The 7,595-nt window shown below is 42.4% G+C and overlaps 1 non-coding gene across 1 annotated transcript; it reads left to right on the plus strand.

Moving 5' to 3' along the window:
• The first annotated feature begins 6,807 nt into the window (after positions 1–6,807).
• On the plus strand, positions 6,808–6,880 carry trnar-ccu (transfer RNA arginine (anticodon CCU)). The gene has a single exon. It is a non-coding gene; the product is annotated as a tRNA-Arg (tRNA).
• The last annotated feature ends 715 nt before the right edge of the window (positions 6,881–7,595 follow it).

Below are 7,595 nucleotides of genomic sequence, written 5' to 3' on the forward strand. Positions count from 1 at the left end.
CCTTTTATCCTACTCGAAAATTAAATTAACCGACATACCCTTCACTTTATTATCATCCATGTGCCTATCCAAGAGTCGCTTAAATGTCCCTCATGTCTCTGACTCTACTACCACCGCTGGCAGTGCATTCCACGCACCCACCACTCTCTCACGTCTTCCCTAAACTTGTGACATCTCACCTTGGAATTGTGCCCCTTTGTGATAGCTACTTCTGCCCTGGGAAAAAGTTTCTGACTATTCACTCTATCTGTGCCTCTCATCATCTTATACACCCCTATCAAATCACCTCTCATCCTTCTTCACCCCAATGAGAAAAGCCCTAGCTCCCTCAATCTTTCCTCATAAGACATGCCCTCCATTCCAGGCAGCATCCTGGTAAATCTCCTCCGCACCCTCGCTAAAGCTTCCACATCCTTCCTACAATATTCCCAAGTATTGGAAGACACTAATGATAACGATTGTCAGGAAGGGCCATTCTGATTTACTAATGCCCTTCAGGGAAGGAAACTGCTGTCCTTTCTGGGTCTGGTCTACATGTGACTCCAGATCCACAGCAATGGGCTTGACTCTTCACCACCCTCTGGGCAATTAGGAATGAGCAACAAATGCAGGTCTAGCCAGCAACACCCTCATCCCGTCAATGAATCTTAAAAAAAAAACCTTGGTTGTTCTTGCACATCACTACACACATTGAAAGAACTATAGGTGAAGGAGAAAAATGTTATCTGTCAGTCTACTCAGCGAGAAAGGCTAGAGATGTCCAGTGATGGGGAAAAGTGCATTTACATCAGATCAAGTATATGATGCAAAACATGGAAACAGGCCATTCGGCCCCACCGGTCTATATTGATGTGCATGCTCCACGTGAGCCTCCTCCCATCAATCCTGATCAAAACCTATTATCATTGGCTCTTTCCTTCTGCTGGACTAGCCTCCACTTAAATGCACTAATTCAACTTGCTTCGGATGTTGCCAGGGTTGGAGGGTTTGAGCTATAGGGAGAGACTGAATAGGCTGGGGCTATTTTCCCTTGTGCATTGGAGGCAGAGGGTGACCTTATACAGGTTTACAAAATCATGAGGGTCATAGATAGGATAAATAGACAAGATCTTTTCCCTGGAGTGGGAGAGTTCAGAACTAAAGGGCATAGGTTGTGGGTGAGAGAGGAAAATTTTAAATGGAACTTAAGGGGCAACATTCTCACACAGAGGGTGGTGCATGTATGGAATGAGCTGCCAGAGGAAGTGGTGGAAGCTGGTACAATTACAACATTTAAAACGCATCTGGATTGGTATATGAATAGGAAGGGTTTGGAGAGATATGGGCCGGGTGCTGGCAAGTGGGACTAGATTGGTTTAGGATATCTAGTTGGTATGGATGAGTTGGACTGAAGGGTCTGTTTCTGTGCTGTACATCTCTATGATTCTATAACTAATCTCTGGAGGAGGGAGTTCCACATTCTCACTACTCGCTGGACAAACCGGTTTCTTCTGAATTCCTATTAGATTTTTTGGAGACAATCTTACATTGACAGCCTCAAGTTCTGCTCTTCCCTACAAGATCAGAAATAGGAGCAGGAGTAGGCCATTTGGCCCCTCCAACCTGCAACACCATCAAGACTGATCTACCCAGCCACAACTGCCCTATCCTGTCACATCAGCAGAGCAGCCAACTCCCCAGTATTTCAAAATCTATCTGCCTCCTCCAGCCTCCACAAATCTCTGAGACAGAGGATTCCAAACATTCCATATCCTTTGGGGGAAGAAATTCCTTTGCATCTCAGTTCTGGAGAATGGTCTATTTATTCCGTAACATGTGCTCTAGTTTGCCTGTAGTGGGAACACCTTCTTACAGGAAAATCCTCCCTTTGCCCATTTGATTAAAACTTCTCATACAGGCCATTATTGGATCATTCCTCCATCGTCTGTTTGCAAGAGGAATGAGAGCCGGTATGACAGTCCTGTCCCGATATCATACCCATGTATTTCTGGTATCAGCACTGTCTTCGCTTCCTCGGTATCTTTCTATCATCGACAACATCAAGATTTCCTTCCTTTGCCTGCTTTTTGTTTCAAATTAACATTCAGCGCTTAATTGCATCATAATTCTGGCACAGAGCTACAATAATCTCTTCTCAAAAAGTAGAATATTCCTCCTGGAAAGTACTAAGGTAAGGAATTTGTTGAGATACTATTTAAAAGGTCCTCAGCTGTTTTTATAATATGCATGCTCCTTAAATAAAGTCTGTCCTCTGCCGAGATAAAGAGTTTGTATAAAAAATGCATCTTGTATGCGTTAGTATTTGTCAATGTTTTGAATTATGTCTGTTCTCTCATCTTTTCACTGATTTGTATCCTTTCAACTCAAAATATTAAAAGCTGGGTGTTCATTTACAAGGGCTCGGTCACCATAGCAACAAGATGTGCTCTGTCAATTCGCATCTGTATAGACAGAATAATGTCACAATATCATTTCACAATTTGACAGAAAAACAGGAGGAGGAGGCTCCACAAATATCCCAATCCTCAATGATGGGAGAGCCCAGCACACCATTGCAAAAGACAAGGCTGAAATATTTGCAGCATTTGTTAGCCAGAAGTGTTGAGTGAACGTTCCATCTCAGCCTCCTCCAGAGATTCCCAGAAGCACAGCTGCCAAACTTCAGTCAATTTGATTCACTCCACATTGAGTTAAGAAACTGCCAAAAGCAATGAATAATGCAAAAGGTTATTGGCATCAGTAACAGTCCAGTAATAGCAGTGAACAATCCAGAACTGGCCATACCCCTTGCCAAGCTGTGCAGCTGGAGAGCTGGCACCCAGACAGCAATGTAGAAACCCACACAGGCATGTCAAGATCCTCAAAACATCAGGACAATTCCAATTACCACCCAATGGTTTCGTAATCATCAGCCAAGTGATGGAAGGGCTCATCATTCAGCACCTGTTCAGCAATAACCTGCACAGTGATGCCCAGTTTGGGTTCCACCTGGACCACTCAGCTCCTGACCTCACTACAATCTTGGTTCAAACATGGACATAACAGCTTAGGTAAACAAGGCAGCATTCAATTGAGTGCATTGTCAAGAGCCGACACTAAACCGGAAGGCAGTGGGAGTGAAGGATGGAACTGTCCATTTGTTTCGAGTGATTCCTAGCACAGAGGAAGATGATTCAGTTGCTGGAGGTCACAGAATCTCTACAGTGTGGAAGCAGTTCATTTGATCCATTGAGTTCACACCGATGCTCTGAAGAGCTTGCCAACTCTCTATGCTATAATCCTGCATCTCCCATGGCTAACTCACCTAGCCTGCACATCCCTGGACACTCTGGGCAATTTAGGTGAAAGTGAGGATGGCAGATGCTGGAGATCAGAGTCGAGAGTGTAGTGCTGGAAAAGCACAGCAGGTCAGGCAGCATCCGAGGAGCAGGAGAATCGATGTTTTGGGCAAAAGCCCTTCATTATGGGCAATATAGCATGGCCAATTCACCTAACCTGCATATCTTCAGACTGTGGGAGGAAACCGGAGCATACCCACACAGACACAGGGAGAACAAGCAAGCTTCACACAGACAGTCGCCCAAAGGTAGAACTGATCCTTGGTCCTTGACTCCATGGGGCAGCAGTGCTAACCACTGAGGTGGCTTCATTCATCTCAATCCCAGAAAATCATTGCAGGAATTCCTCAGAATGGTGCATGAGCCCAGCTTCTTCAGCAACAACCTTCCCTCCATCATAAGGTCAAAGGTGAAGGTGTTCTCTGATGACTATACAATGTTCATTACTATTCATGAGTCCTCAGCTAGTGAAGCAGCATGTGTCTGTTTGTAGCTAGACTTAGGTTACATCCAGGTTTGGACCGGGAAGTAGCAAATAATGTTCATATCATTCAAGTGCCTGATAATGACCATCTTGAGCAAGAGAGAATTTAATCATCTCTCCTTGACATTCCATTGGCAGTTCCATCACTGAATGCCCTACTATCAACATTCTGTGGGTCACAATTGACCAGAAAGTAAACTGGATTAGCCATAATTAAAGGTAAAATAGATCATAGGATTGCACTTTCATTTGCTAGGGAATTGACTGGTGGTGGTTTAAGCTCAGAGTCCCCTAGGGGTGACTCATCTAGGGGGGGGGAGAGAGGTTGAGAAGAAGAGTCCTTCAAGGTAACCTCAGCTGGTGCCATCATTCTGTATGGAAAACCAGCCATCCGGCCAACTGAACTAACCCAATCTCTCTGAGTTACCCTTCGAAGCCAGAGGGTCACTGAAGATGTTACCTACTATGGTGACAGAATGTCTGAAAACAAACCTTCCAGCTCAGTGAGCAAACCTAGACCCAGAACCTCAATCTGAGCTACAAATCTTCTCAAAACTCGCTCTGTTAACTCTGTTTCTCGCTCCGCAGATTATTCCAGACCTGCTGAGTTTTTCCAGCATTCCAGACCACTCCCCACTTGCCTGAATGAATGTAGCTCTAACATCACTCAGAAGGTCTGATACCATCTAGGACAAAGCTACCTGTTTGATTGGCACCCAAACCATCACCTTCAACATCTACACCCGCACCCCCCCATTAATACACAGTCACAGCAGTGTGTACCATCTACTTGTGCACTATAGCAACTCACCAAGGCACTTCCAACAGCACCTTCCAAACATGGGACCACCACCAGCTACAAACTCGCCTCTGACTCCTGACTTGGAAATATATCACCAGCCCTTCGCTGTTGCTGAGTCAAAGTCCTGGATTTCCCTTTCTGTCAGCACTGGACAGTACCAGTTTAAGAAGGCACTCACTGTCACCTTCTTAAGGGCAAATCTGGCAAATAAATTTTTAAAAACCTACAAATAGTGTTACAAAGCCTATTATAACTAAATTATTTCACTATAATGCAAGAGCTAACAGTGGAATTATCTTTAAAAGGTGAGTTAACTTTTTAAAAACTTTTATTGAAAGCACTGTATTTCTCAAATTTTAAGCATTTTACTTGACAAAAGACAACAACTTATTTTATATGTTTTCAGTGGAAGTGTATTATGTACATTACTGATATGACTACAATGAAATTGCAACAAGCAGAATTTCAATATAGCTAAGGAGGCAATTTTATAACCTCATTTTCCAACAAATTCACTCTATTTTTTAAAAAAACACCACTGCACAGCAGTTAAAACTGTCTTTATTTTTTAATTTGTTCACACCTTACATTAGTACAGTGGTAACTTGGACAGTAACAGATTTTGAAAAAAGTTGTGACTTAGCTCTGGAATATCTCAAGAATCTTTACCTGCTCAATGTGCAGTCTTCAGTTAGATCTGCTGTGTTAATCAACGCAGTCAAATGTATTTTCCATTTTCAAGCTTCGTTGTGAAATCCTGGAGCATCTCTTCCGACATTGTATCTCCTGCTGGGGAAACAGGAATGTGGACTGCTGGGTATTCAGGATCACCAGGCAATAATCTTCCGTTCCTTCCATTGATAGATTTTGGCCACTTTCCTGAACTATGGCTGAAAGATGCTGCTGGTCGTCCAGGTGGTTTTGGAGGCCTCAGGTTGTGTGGGTAGATGTCTTGATATTCTCAAAGCACTGTGGCACAGGAACATGGCAGCCTCTCAGTGCCATCCACGATGGCACAAGATTATAGCAGGGACTCACTTCTTGTTTCACATTCCAATGCACATTTTGCACATTTCAATGTTAAAAACTAAAAGCAAGAAATGGTAAAGCAGTCAGATTTCATCCACATTACAGGTATCTCTTGATGTGTCCTCATTCTTTTGATTTGATTTGATTTATTTTTGTCTCATGTACCGAGATACAGTGAAAAGTATTGTATTGCGTGCTAACCAGACAAATCATACCTTACATAAGTACATCAGAGTAATTGAACAGACAATCAGGACATGGGTGAGACTATTTGCAGCCTTGATTTCACATTGTCATTTGACCTAATTCCAGTCCGAGAGTGTGGTGCTGGAAAAGCACAGCAGGTCAGGCAGCAACCGAGGAGCTGGAGAATCTACATTTCAAGCATTAGCTCTTCGTCAGGGCTTTCCTGATGAAGGGCTTATGCTCAAAACGACAATTCTCCTGCTCCTCGGATGCTGCCTGACCTGCTATGCTTTTCCAGCTCCACACTCTTCGACTCTAATCTGCAGTCCTCACTTTCTCCTAATTCCAGTCCAGTCAGTCAACAAAGCCTGGTGATAAGCATGCACATGTTCGGCTAACATTAGTGATACTCAGCTGCTTCTTTGACTGATCAGAGCCAGCTTTCAATCGTTCTCCTGTTCTGTCAGCAGGAATGGCTGAGAACTTTGCCACAACAGAAGTTTAAGGTTATCCACATTTGATTTGTTACAACTTCATTATATTTTCATCTACCCAATCTCTTGAGAATTTAGATATGTAACCTTTGTTTTATATCTGTTTTTTTTTTCAAAGAATTAATCAAACCATGAGAAATATAATAATTTTTAATGCTTATGTCATTACTAATTTTTCTGTAACAAAAGCAGAAATTGCTGGAAAAGCTCAGCAGGTCTGGCAGCATCTGTGGAGAGAAAGCAGACCCAACATTTTGGGTCCAGTGATCCTTCCTCAGAACCTTTGTTTTTCCTGAGCTAGAGCCCAAAGAGAGAAGAACAGTTGGACAGACAAAGGAGTGAATAATGATTACCTTGGGAGAGTGAAGGACAATTAATTACTAATGGGACAATTAATGGCTAACAATGAACTGTGTGAAATAGCAGACCATGGAATAATAACATGTGGCGTGTCATGGTTTAGACAAGTATATAGCCCCAGTGGCCTAATGGATAAGGCACTGGCCTCCTAAGCCAGGGATTGTGGGTTCAAGTCCCATCTGGGGTAGAATTGCTTTTGCCCTGAAATACTCTCTGTATTTATCACAGGATTTTTTTTTTGTCATTATACAATCTTGGCAAATCCTGTTCAGCAATCCAGATTCTGAGCAAGGGTCAATTGACCCGAAACATCAACCCTGATTTCTCTCCACAGATGCTGCCAAACCTGCTGAACTTTTCCAGCTATTTCTCCTTTCGTTTCCAATTTCCAGCATCTGCAGTACTTTTCGTTTCTAATTTTTCTGTAATTGCATTTTAGATAAATAATTTAAGATTAAATGATTTATTTTCATGAACGTAACATATTACAATATTTAGGTATAGACAAACTGAGGTTGTTTCTTCTATCAGAATATCAATCAATAGTGTGATAATGTTAATGACAATTGACTATTAACTGCCAAGCTTTGTTTAGTTTACAATCCTGACAGATTGAATCTGATTGGTCAGGGCCTAAGAAATAAACCAATGAATGACTGAATCTTATTTTGTTGAGTTAAAACAGGTGTAGTGTCTGTGCATGTACTTTCTATCTCAAATCGAAAAGAATGGTGCTGGAAAAGCACAGCACATCAGACAGCATCCAAGGAGCAAGAGAAACAATGTTTCAGGCAAAAGCCCAGCATCTGCAATCCTCACGTTCTCCACATACTTTCTGTCTGTAAAGAACAGGGCTTATGCATTAATTTCTGTAGCTTCCAGTATATGCAAGTGCACCACGC

Source organism: Chiloscyllium plagiosum, unplaced genomic scaffold (genome assembly GCF_037043375.1).
Source record: "Chiloscyllium plagiosum isolate Xiang-an unplaced genomic scaffold, Cpla_swu_hap1 HiC_scaffold_30, whole genome shotgun sequence".
NCBI classification, from domain to species: domain Eukaryota; kingdom Metazoa; phylum Chordata; class Chondrichthyes; order Orectolobiformes; family Hemiscylliidae; genus Chiloscyllium; species Chiloscyllium plagiosum.